A 12,845-nucleotide genomic window follows, 5' to 3' on the forward strand; every position below is an offset into this window, starting at 1 on the left:
CTACAGAAATTAATCTTAGTACTTACAACACTGTCTTCACCCAGAGACTGCGAGCTGCCCAAGTATGAGGGCTGCATCTGGTTCCCTGTTACACCACCCAGCCTGGCTGGGTGCCTAGAACACAGTGGTCCCTTAGTAAATATTTTCAGAATGAAAGAATGCCTGATGGTCAGTTAGGATTCCCAACAGATGTAGGGAAGAAACGCGGAGGATCTCAAACCACTGTCTGCAGAGCAGAACTCCATTTAATTCATTGTGGCTGGGGAAGAGACCAATCAGGAATGGCAGGAGCCCTCTTTCTTTGAAGCTGCCTCTTGATTTCTTACTGGTTACACCTTAAAACAGACTCCCAGGGCCTTTGAACCAGAGAAACTCTTAAAAAATCATGGAGCCCAATTTCCTAATTTTTAGAAAGAGAGAAATTGAGATTTGGAAGTAGAACCTTAATTTTTACTGTTAGAACCAAGACTGGAACCGAGGCCCCTTGGATTCTTCCAGAAAAGAGGAAATGCTTTTCCCGTTTACAGAGATCATTCTGCATGGAAACTGGGGTGGGCTCTGGTCCACTTTCTAGCCTGTGGTGTTACGCCTTATCAGGTAAGTGGTCTAGGGTGAGTTACTGAACCTCCCTGCAGCACAATTTCTCCATCTGTAAAGTGGAGATAAGGAGAGTACCTATCTCATAGAATTGTTGGGAGGACTTCATAAAGAAAAGCATGTACAAAGCACAACTTCTGGCGGGTGGTCAGTATCCTGAACCCTAAACACTCACTATTTATTCTTTGAGGCAGAGAAAATACTTCAGTGAAGTGAATAGCCAGTCATAGTTGAGTTTTGGAAGTCTGCCTGGTGTGTACTTAGGTTAACCAAACATATGAAAACAGAGGGCTTAGTCATAGTGACCACCCACTCCTTTTTGTACACATAGATAGCGCTTGATTTCGTTTGGTTAATTTGGACAATAACACATGGATAAGCCTTTCCTGATTTACTGATGACTTATCAAAACACTCAAAGTGATTTTTTACAATGATTCATGGATCCTTTGGAACTCCCTGTTGTTGATTGGTGGGCAGCGAGGAAGGCCTACCTGAGAGATGTGGATTATAAACACGCACTCTTTGTTTATGGTTGCTTCCTTTGTCCAGATGTTTTTTTCTCCACTGCATGCTCTCCCTGTTCATACCATGTCTGCAACTTTATTCGGAATCCTCACTTCAGCCAAGGGCTCCAGTCTCCCAACATTTCCTCTTATCTCTTGCCATGAGCAGAAAAAGGAAGCGAAGGAGGAAAAGAATCAGATCCTAGTCATCAGGGATGACAGACAGGTTGTCTTGATGCTACTTCAGAATGCTTTCTTACTGTCTACCTCCAGCACCAGCCTGACCCCTCAGTTTAGAAGACTGGGGCTATTTGGAACGATGGGAGTGAGAACTGATGTGGTCTAGAGATCTCCCTCTGCTTTACCTTCCATTGCCAGGCCTCCTTGGGCCGCTTTGTGCTCTGAGGAACAGGCTTTGTCTCTCCTGCTATTCCCTAGGAAAACCTTCCAAAGCCTTCTCCCAGTCTGGAAAGCAAAGCACAGCCCAAGGGTCATCAAGAATGTTAGTGCCTCTTTCCTGATATTGAGACTATCCTCAGGGTCTGCTTGGATCCACAGTCATGTGTCATAGCGTCCCCATTTGTAGGTAGGTGACCAAGATGGAGGAAAAGTGATGAGAATATTGAAAGATGGGGACATCTGCAGAAGTGAACGGTCATTTGGCTTATTTGGTGATGCATAGATTGATAGGGAGGGACAACAGGTTTTAGGCAACGGAGAGGAGCAGTTTGCGTGGTATGTGTGTGTTGCTTTAGTCCAGAGATCAACAGTGAGGGGACATTAGAATCTGTGTGGTTTGTGAGGTACTGTCAGGCTCTTTGGGGGGTTTAAGAGATGTTGATGGTGTCAGGGGCTCCTTAGTGTTGGGCAGTAGTTCAGTAGAGTCATAATAAAGTTTTGCATGGCTTATCTGTTGGAGAAACTCTTGGAGTTGTTCCAGCTTCAGCTGTAATAGTGGCTCGCAGCTCCTTCCAGTTACTGGCCTCTGTTAGCCGATGCGGTGTCCTCTGTTCCCCCAGGCATATCTATGGCTCTTGGGTCAAGGAGAGAATGCAGACCTGGCACTATGGATTCTGAGAAGCATTCTTAAGTATTTCAGTAAATATCAAAGGAAGTGGGGGCATGTTTAGGAGGGAGAGTAGACTGTTAATCTACTTTGGGGGATTCCCATAAGTTACACTCAGACACCCCAGACTCACGGGAACAAGAGCCAGCCCAGGGCCTGGCTGGCGGGCTTCTTCCTCCAGGCTTCCTTCCCTTCCTTGCTCCCTCCTTCTGCCTGTTCCTCTCTTCCTTCTCCTTTTCTTTCTTTTTTTTCCCCACATTGTTTTCTTCTACAATGAATGGGGTTGCTTAAAACAGAAAGATCAACACAACAAATTAGAAAATACATTAAAAACAGGAGCCGAGGGTGTCACTCAGTGGTGACATGTGCCTAGCATGTGTGAGGCCCTGGGGTCATTCCCAGCACCAAAATAAACAAATCAGCCACCGATAAGAGGAGCTGAGGGACAAGGCAGGAAGGGTAAGGCAGGAAGATGGCGGCCTGTGTGAAGGAGTGCACAAAATTAGGAGGAAGGTGGGGTCCTAGGCAGGACTGACAGCCAAACTGATGGGACAGACGGGCTTCACCCAGCACCAAAAAGCTGCATAGCTTTCGAGTAGGACATGTGACAGGCAGCACACCTGCCATGATGTAGATGTGGTTCATCTTCTCTGAAAGGCTTCTTGAAATTTGGTCCCCAGTGTAACAGTGTCGAGAGACTATGGGACCTTTGAAGGGTGTTTGGGTCACGAGGGCTCCGCTCTTAGGAGGGATTAATGCCACTCACAAGGACTGGTTGAATTCTCATGGGAGTGAGTTCTTCTTGTAGGACCAGATAGATGACCGTGACAGTGGGTTGTTCAAAAGGGAGGCCACCCACGGGCTGCATGCACCCGCTTGCCCTCCTGCTTTTCTGCCATTAAACAAGGCAGCAAGATATCCTCACCAGATACTAGCACTAGGCTCTTGGACTTCCCAGTCTCCAGAACCATGAGCCAATGTAAACGTCTTTCCTTTATAAATTACCCAATCTCAGGTATTCTGCTATAGCAACAGAAAATAGACTAAGACAACATCGCACATTGCAACAGCACTGTGATGGTTTTGTTTATCCTTTGCTCATCTTTTATATCCACAGTTATTCCACACTGGATGTGAATGGCACGAGAAACAAGCCAGAATACCTCAGCTCAGGCACTGCACTGGATCTGGTCTCTTTGGATTTTTTAGCTTGACAGTCATGTAGCCCTCTCTGGGGTAGGTGGTAGCTCCTATTTTTCTGCAACTGCTGCCTCTTGTCAATTACTGGTTAACCAGTCAACAGACAGGTGCAGCCTATCAACAGCAACAGCAAAATGGTATAGCAGCAAACAGGTCAGTAGGGAGACAGTAGGATCCTAACTTATCGTAGATCTGGCGTACTCCTATACAGTCTTTGAATTACGATTGCAAGAAGCAAAACTGAGATTCAAATTCTCAGGTTTTCTTGAGACTGAAGAAAAAAACTGAAATCCAATTCTATATTCTTTCCTTTCAGTTTGTCTCCAATTTTGTCAGTAATTCTTTCCCATATGTTCATTGGACATCACAAAACAATGATTTTATATTTTTATTTATTTTAGTTGACAAATGATAATTGTATATATTTATGAGGTACAATGTAATACCTTGATAGATTGTGGAGTGATCAAATCAGGATGATTAATATACCTTCACCTCAAATACTTATCATTTCCTCAAGGTGAGAACATTTGAAACATTTATCTCTTTTAGATGTTTTGAAATATGTACATATATTGTTATATTATATATTAACATATAATATATATACACACATATATACACACACACATACACACACACATTATTATTAGCTGTAGTCATATGCCTATTTCTCCTGTGTTATTGAAACTTTATACTTGTTTTTTCTTTTCACACCCTCCAGCCCTGGTCCCAACCTCTCTTCCAAGATTCCTATTATACCTCTTTTCTTTGAATTATTCTCTCTGCCCACTTTTTACACATGATCACTAACACTTTTAATGAGCCTCAATAGAGACATTCAGCTGTATATTTCACTTTAAAAAATACTTCTGACTTCTCTTTTTAAAGTTATTTATTTATTTTTAGAATCAGGGATTGAATTCAGGGGCACTCAACCACTGCGTCACACAGCCAGCCCTATTTTGTGTTTTATTTAGAGAAAGGGTCTCACTGAGTTGCTTAGTGCCTTGCCATTACTGAGGCTGGCTTTGAACTCATGATCCTCCTGCCTCAGCCTCCCAAGCCACTGGGATTACAGGCATGCACCACAGTGTCTGGCTGCATATTTTACTTTTTTAAAGTTAAATTTTCTGTGACCAGTAAGTATTCATGAATATTATATTCATTGGAAATTTTAGTTTGGCTTTCAAAATATTTTTTTTTTCTGAAACCATTTTATACTTATGTTTCATTTCCATTGATAACTCAGTTTATATGCTATGGTGTAAATGTGTCTTGTAAAAGTTGATGTGTTGGAAATTTGACCCCCAAATTCCTATGCTGATGGTATTTGGAGGTGGGCCCTTAGGAACATAATTAGGATTAGAGGAGGCAGTGGGGGTGGGGCTCCCATGATGGGACTAGTGGCTTCATAAGGAGTGGAAGAGTGATCTGAGCGGACCATTGGATGACCTCTGACATGTTATTTCACAGCAAGCCCCTGTCCAATTGCTCGTGCTATGATCTTGGATTTCCCGGCCTTAAGAACTGTGAGAAATAGATTTCTGTTCTTTATAAATTACTCACCTGTGGTATTCTGTTACAGGAGTAGAAAATGGACTCAGTCTACAAATTTCTTATTTCACCATATGCCAGTGGCAGAGAGAGAACACATAAGTGATTATAATCATGTCAATTCCCTAACCTTCCTAACAAAAATGCCACTTTCTCATACATTTCTAATAACTGGCATAATTGCCAGAAGCCGTTGCTGAGCCAACTAGATTCTGTCTAGTATAAACTCCATCAACGGAGGGATACGTTTGATACTGACTCAGGCTGCAGGTATCACTGTGGAGCACTGCTCATCTGTCTCCCATGGAGAGATCCAAGGTTGATCCTGAACTGATCAAAACTCTACCCACTCTGTCACAGCCACAGCTTCTACCCACTGGGATGCTGTGGCTCTGGGGGAGTAGCTGTAAATACCATGCCCATCAGTCATCTTGCCATATGCCACAGCCTAGGGTGTCTCAAGTGTTCCTGCAAATGAGCCTCTTCTTGCCTGAGCCTGCAGCACGACTGGCCACTGCTGTTTGAATGTATCAGAAGCTATTGCTATCAACACAGCGACTGTTCCTTCCTCAGTGGGCTTGTGTGTTTCCCACCTTGAGTTATGTACAAGCAAGATGCTGAGTCAGTTTCATAAAATGTATGATCCATCAAAACACTGCTTCATCCTATTTCTGAGCCAAATGCTCAATTTAACCAGTTTCCTGGAAGAGGACTCCCTCTAGTGACCACAATAGTGACTCTCCTGGAAAGCCATTACTACTTGACTCAAGATACCAAATTAAATTCCCAACCTCCTTAGTGCCTTTAATACAATGACCCATGTTGGGTGTGTGATCACAAGAGCTGCTGCCCTGCACATTTGTGGCACAAACCTCATTCAGAAAACTGTGTGCACCAAAATGTATGGTGCTCCTTAAGAGCTTGCAAGGTGAGCATAAGTAATTCCCAGATGCCATTCAGTTGAAGTAACCCAAAGTCTTCCCATATTTAATTTTTTTGGAAGTCCCAGGGAGAAATAAATCATCTGTGATACTTGACAGCCATGTCATGCCAATATTCCCTACTTGGTCATCATTGTGATTCCTTGAATACCTGCCTGTATCATTTCCCAGACATATTGCTAGCTGCTGTGGTTAAAAGAGCAAACTAGACTCTAAGATGCCAGGCAGACTACAATAGTGTATATGCTTCTTACCCAGGTACTTGCTGTCACATCAGGATGTTGTCCTGGTTTGCAGCAGCATAATCTAGAAGCTGGTTGCTGCCAGTCACATTGTGTTAGTGCTGCAGAGAATCTGCATGACAAGCAGCACAGTACAATGTAAGCAAAGCAATAACCCTAACCTCCTGTGATGTGGGCAGGCTGTCTTCTCTCCAAACCTCATAGATCTGGTCTCAGGTAACTGCTGCAGTGTGGCTTCCATTCAGTTCTCCTTATCAGGGAAAGATGAATCCTGGGCCTCTTCTATTGCCAAGACTCAGCACCACATAGGACAGAAACAGTTAAGACTAGTATACTCTAAGAAATTTTCTTAAGAATGACAAGTCCTAAAGTAGGCCCAAATCTTCATCATGTCGGATGAGGCCCTTTACTTCCTTAACAAGACTCTTAGAGTGCAAGAAATAAGATCAAGAATCAATAAATGGGGTGGATTCAAACTGAAAAAGCTTCTCGCTAAAGAAACAACCAATGAAGTGATGAAAGAGCCTACAGAATGAGAGCAAATTTTTACCACACACACTTCATATAGAGCACTAATCTCTAGGATATATAAAGAACTCAAAAAACTCAACACCAAAAAAACAAATAACCCAATCAATAAATGGGCCAAGGAACTGGAGAGACACTTCTCAGACGATGATATACAATCAATCAACAAATATATGAAAATTTGTTCAACATCTCTAGCAATTAGAGAAATGCAAATCAAAACTACTTTAAGGTTTCATCTCACTGCAGTCAGAATGGCAGCTATAAAGAATACAAACAACAATAAGTGTTGGTAAAAATGTGGGGAAAAAGGCACACTCATACATTGTTGGTGGGACTGCAAACTGGTGCAGCCAATCTGGAAAGCAGTATGGAGATTCCTTGAAAAACTTGGGATGGACCCACCATTTTACCCTACTATCCCTCTCTCAGTTTATACCCAAAGGACTTAAAAACAGCAACCTACAGGACACAGCCACACCAATGTTTAAAGCAGCACAATTCACAATAGCTAAACTATGGAAGCAAACTATATGCCCTTCAGTAGATGAATGGATAAAAAACTGTGGTATATATACACAATGGAATATTACTCAGCATTAAAAGAGAATAAAATCATGGCATTTGCAGGTAAATGGGTGGAGCTGGAGAAGATAAGGCTAAGTAAAGTTAGCCAATCCCCCCCAAACCAAATGCCGAATGATTTCTCTGTTATGTGGATGCTGATCCATAACGGGTGGGTGGGAAGCATGGGAGGAATGGAGGAACTTTAGATAGGGCAGAGGGGTGGGAGGGGAAGGGAGGGGGCAGGGGGGTAGGAAAGACAGTGGAATGAGATGGACGTCATTACCCTAAGTACATGTCTGAAGACATGAATGGTGTGACTCTACTTTGTGAACAACCAGAGATATGAAAAATTGTGCTCTAAATGTGTAATATGAATTGAAATGCCTTTGGTTGTCATGTATAACAAATTAGAATAAATTAACAAATTAAAAAAAAAGAGAAGAATGACAGCTCCTTCTCTGGGCATCCTTTCCCATTCTAGAATTCTTTTCGTCTGCCACAGCTCCCTTCTACTCCTTTTCTATTTCACCCTCTAGAGACATGCAGCAGGATTAGGCTTTCTAGAACTTTCCTTGTTTTGCAGAAAGAAGGTTTGTGTTGAGAAAGGCAAAGGTAATGAGATTGCTTAACGTATGAGAGCAAAGTGTCACCTGTGATGGTTAAAACTTAGCCTCATGAGGTAGAGTCACTCTCCAGCCCATCATTCTCTTAAGAACCCACACTGCAAGTTTAGAGGAGTTTAAATGGAGTTTCAAACAGCAATTTCTCCTTCTTTAGAGTGATATTAATAGTAGGGTTCATTTTGACATAATCATACACACCCGGAATACAATTTGCTCCGGTCCCATTACTTCTTCTTCTTCCTCCTGTTCTTCTTCCTCTCTACTGATCTTCCTTCTATTTAATTACTGTTTTTGTAATTGGTGCTTTATAGACATAAAGGTGGAATTCACTGTGGAATATTCCTATGTGAACCCAGTGTGCTCATGTTTACTCTCCAGTTCCTCCTTTTTCTTTCTTTCCTCCCTCCCTCTGAATCCTCTTCTTCTGAATACTAATCTTGCTTCTATTTTTATGGGATCTGTTCTATCCCTACTTTCCCCTTATTTTGCTCTAGCCTCCACGTATGAGAGAAGAAAACATTTGACCCTTGACTTTCTGAGTCTGGCTTATTTCACTCAGCAAGATGTTCTCTGGTTCCATCCATTTACCAGCAAATGCCATAATTTCATTCTTTATTGTGAAGTAAAACTCCATTCTCTATGTGTACCACATTTTCCTAATCTATTCATCTGTTGACAGGTACCTGGACTTGTTCCAAAACTTGGAACCAGTGAATCATGCTGCTATAAACATAGAAGTGGCTGTATTATTATAATATGTTGTTGATTTTAGTTTTTTTAAAAATAAATACCAAGAAATGTGATAGGGTGTTCTATTCCTAGTCTTTTTGAGGAATCTCCATACTGCTTTCCAGAGTCCCACCAACAATATCTGAGTGTACCCTTTTTCTCACATCCTTACTAATTTTTATTATTATCAATATTCTTGATTGCTATTCTAACTGGAGTGAGAAAAAATACCTATGGAGTTTTGATTGCATTTCTATGATTACTAGGATATTGAACATTTTTAAATGTATTTGTTAGCCCTCTGATTTTTTTCTTTTGAGAAATTCTGTTTAGTTCTTTTGCCCATTTATTTAGTCTTTTAAATAAATGGTGCAGGGAAAACTGGATATCAATAAGTAGAAGGATGAGACTAGATTCCTATTTTTCATTCTGCATAAAAGTCAATTCAAAATGTAGGAATTAAACCAGAAATTCTGGAACTGTTAGAAGAGATAACACAGGGTCAGCACTCTAACATACTGGCACAGGAACTGATTTCTTAATGAGATCCCTAAAACTCAAGAAATAAAACCAACAATCAATAAGTGTGATGGAATCAAATTAAAAATCTTCACAGCAAAGGAAACACAAACATGAAGAGAGAGCCTGCAGAATAGCAATATATATTTGCCAGATACTCTGCTAAAGGATTAATGTCCACAATACCTGAAGATAATTTTTCGAGGTGATAGATAGCACCATCTCTGACCCTCTTGTTTCCATCTCTGCACCACTCAGAAATTTCAAAATTTTCTCTTATTCTAACCTTCTTATACAGGTGAAGCTCCTATTTGCCTGGTATTAATCTAGAAGGCAACTATACAACCACTGTACCACCAATGCCTCTTGCCCACTGTAAATATATTTTGTACACCAGTACCAAATAATCCCCCAAACCTTGGATTATCTTCTCCAAGTTACTGAAGTTCTTTTAAAATTGAAGTTTAATTTACATATGGTACAATAATTTAAATATTAAATAGTTCCTGCTTATCCCCAAGGGATGCATTTCAAGACCTCTGATAAATGCCTGAATCTTCAGATAGTATGGAACCCGATGCATACTATGTTTTCCCCTATACACACATACCTATGATAAAGTTGAGAACTTTCAAGTTTCCACTTAAAAGAAGCATTTTAGAGCTTCTCTTTGGCATATCCAAATTGCTAGGGTCACGACTCTTGCACTTTGGGGCCATTCTTAACTAAAATGGAGATTACTGGAATACAAGCTGAGATACCAAGAGCAGTTCCTTTCACAACCAGGCGGGCTACTGAGTGACTCATGGTGAGATATGTATTCATGTGTTGATATGCTGGACAGAGGGATGATTCATGTCTTGGACAGGATTGAGCAGGACAGCATGGGATTTCATCACACTACTTACAACTACATGAATTATGAATTATTATTAGAAGTTATGAATTGTTTATTTCTGGAATTTTCCATATAATATTTTCAGCCTATGGTTGACTGTGTGCAACTGGAACTGTGGGAAGTGAAACCGTGATGAAATCAGTGGCCTTCCTTTTCCCCTGGGGAATGTGTTCCAAGGCCTCATGCAGACGCCTGACACAGCAGATAGTGCTGAACCCTTCCTAAACTGTCCTGTGTCATGCCTAGGGGCCGCCTTTGCATTTTATGAAAGTCAGTTCTTTTGAGCATTTGCTTTTGAGAGCCTGTTTTCACCACAGTTGAAGTCTTCCTGAAGATGGTATCCTTTCTCCTTCTTCAACTCTGCTGGAAATGTGGCAGAATGCAGTTTCTCTGGTCATTTTTACATTTTCAGTCCAAACCCAGCTCTGAATCTGGGCAACCATCCCTTATTAAATTGTTTGGTGCCACTCCTTTCGGGGCATCTCTTCTTGAGTCTTCATGGGCTCAGTGCTTTCTGGAGCAACACATTGCTCTTGGTTGGAACCTGTTTTCTGTTCATGTCTTCCCTTCACAAGTTTAATGCCTTTTCCATCTTAGCTAAGCACTGATCACACATGTCAGCCATAACTTTTGCAGTTAGTCTTAGCAAAACTAGCACTAATTTCTTTTTCTCACAATTTCATGGATGGGAGACTTTTTATTGTAGATCTTAGCAATCCGAATATACAATTTTTCTTTTTTTGTTGTTAGATAGAGAAGTTTTACCTTTTATGAAAATAAGTTCTATTGGGGAACTTCCTTTCCGGAAAGGAACACTCTCTGGCTTCTCTTTGGCATCTCCAAATTGCCAGCATAACTACCCTTGCATTTTGAGTTCACTATTAAGTAAAATAGGAATTTCTGGAACACAAATTGTGCAACATCATGACAGTCAGTCTGACAACTGAAATGGCTGCTAAATGACTGATTGGTGGGCAGCATGTGTGGTGCAGATGCACTGGACAAAGGGATGATTCACGTCCCAGGCAGGATGAAGCAGACAGTAGAGGATTTCATCCCACTACTGGGAGTAGTATGCGATTTAAAACTTGTGAATTAGCTGGGTGTGGTGGCACATGCCTTTAATCTTAGCAGTTTAGAAGGCTGAGGCAGGAGGATCAAAGCCAGCCTCAAAATTTAGCAAATCCCTAAACTACTCAGCGAAGGCCTGACTCAAAATAAAAACATAAAAAGGGTTGGGAATGTGGCTCAGTGGTTAAGCAGCCCTGAGTTCAATTCCTGGTACAAAAAACAAAACCAAAACCAAATCCAACCAAAAAAAAACAAAAAAAAAAACAACAAAAAAAAAACAAACCTTGTGAATTATCTATTTCTGGAATTTTTCAATAAATAGTTCAAATCATGACTGTAGTTAACTAAACCTGGAAAGCCAAGCTGTGGATAAGGGAGGACTACTGTACTTATTTATTTATTTTTTTGTAAAACATCTGTTTAGATTTTTTTGTCCACCCTTCAAAATAGAGTAGTGTGCCTTGTTTATTGATTTGCAAGAGTCTTTTTGAGTTCTGAGTACATCTTTGTCAGATTTATTTATTAAGAATGTTTCCCCCTTTTCTCTCAGTGTTATCTTCTGAGCTTTTAAATTTTGTTAAAATCCAATTTTATAATTCTTATTTTACATTTAGTCCTTATTTGCTTCCTGACCAAGAAAATGTAACTCAACTTAAGGCTGCAATTACCTTCTTCTTTTTTTTTTTTCCTGTTTCCTTCAATAAATTTTATATGCTAAGCCCTCCCATGTAGGTCCATGAGCCACTCTGTTTGGTGTGTAGTATGGAGTCAAGATTTATGTTCCCTACGTGCAGATCCAGTTGTTCCAGCATATATATTGAAAGAACCCTCCACTCCCATTAACTTATATTGGCGCCTGGCCAAAATTCAAATGATTGAATATCTGTCAAACTGAACCGGGGTTCTTTCTTTGTTCCGTTGATCTATTGGGGTTTTCTAATAGAATTGCCACACGGCTCTTTTACTGTCGCGTCACTATACGCCTAGGAATCTGGTAATGTATGTGTTCCAATTTGTGATTTCTCTTTAGGAGTGTTCTCACCCTTCTAGGTACTTCCCATTTAAATTTTAGAATTGGCTTTTCAACTTTTATAGAAGTGTGTTTGAATTGTTATTTTTAACAAATTTTTAAAATTTTAGAGTGGTTTTAGATTTACAGAAAAGTGACGAAGGTCTTTCAGGAATTCCCATTCTTGCCTTGCCACTGTGTGTTGTTGCAGGAAAGGAGCCAGTGTTAGAACACTGCTGTTCACAGAACTCCAAAGTTTGTTGAGATTTCACTCGTTTTTCCCCTAGAGGGTGCCCTAAGCTCAAGGCTGCGGTGGACAGCGCCATCCAGCCTGGAATCCCTGGGCTTCTGTGGCTCCTGTAGCAGCTGATTGGAATCAGCCTGGGGAAGACCCAACAAAAGTACCAGAAGCTGCAGGAAGCCAGTCAAGGATTCAAGTCTGGAAGACTCATTGTCCAGGTTTCCTTCTATGTGAAGCTGCTGGATGATTTCTCTGGGGTGAAGCCTTTGATCAGAGTATAGAGCTACCACGTGCTTTTTGATGGGACCTCCTACCCCATCCTTGTTCTTAACTGACACCATGGTCTACCCCCGTTGGTCCTCCCCAAGTTCCCCATGGATAGCCAGATTTGCTTCTAGTAAAAAAGTCCCAGAATGACAGGGAAGCTGGATGTCCACCTTCAGGTCACTTTTGCAATGGTAGAAACCCTTTGAGTTCAGAGGAATTCCCTGTGTGGCACTGTGCTGGCTTGCGGGAGGGTCAGTGCTGTTCTTCTTACTGTTCTATCATGTA

Source organism: Ictidomys tridecemlineatus, chromosome 4 (genome assembly GCF_052094955.1).
Source record: "Ictidomys tridecemlineatus isolate mIctTri1 chromosome 4, mIctTri1.hap1, whole genome shotgun sequence".
Taxonomy (NCBI): domain Eukaryota; kingdom Metazoa; phylum Chordata; class Mammalia; order Rodentia; family Sciuridae; genus Ictidomys; species Ictidomys tridecemlineatus.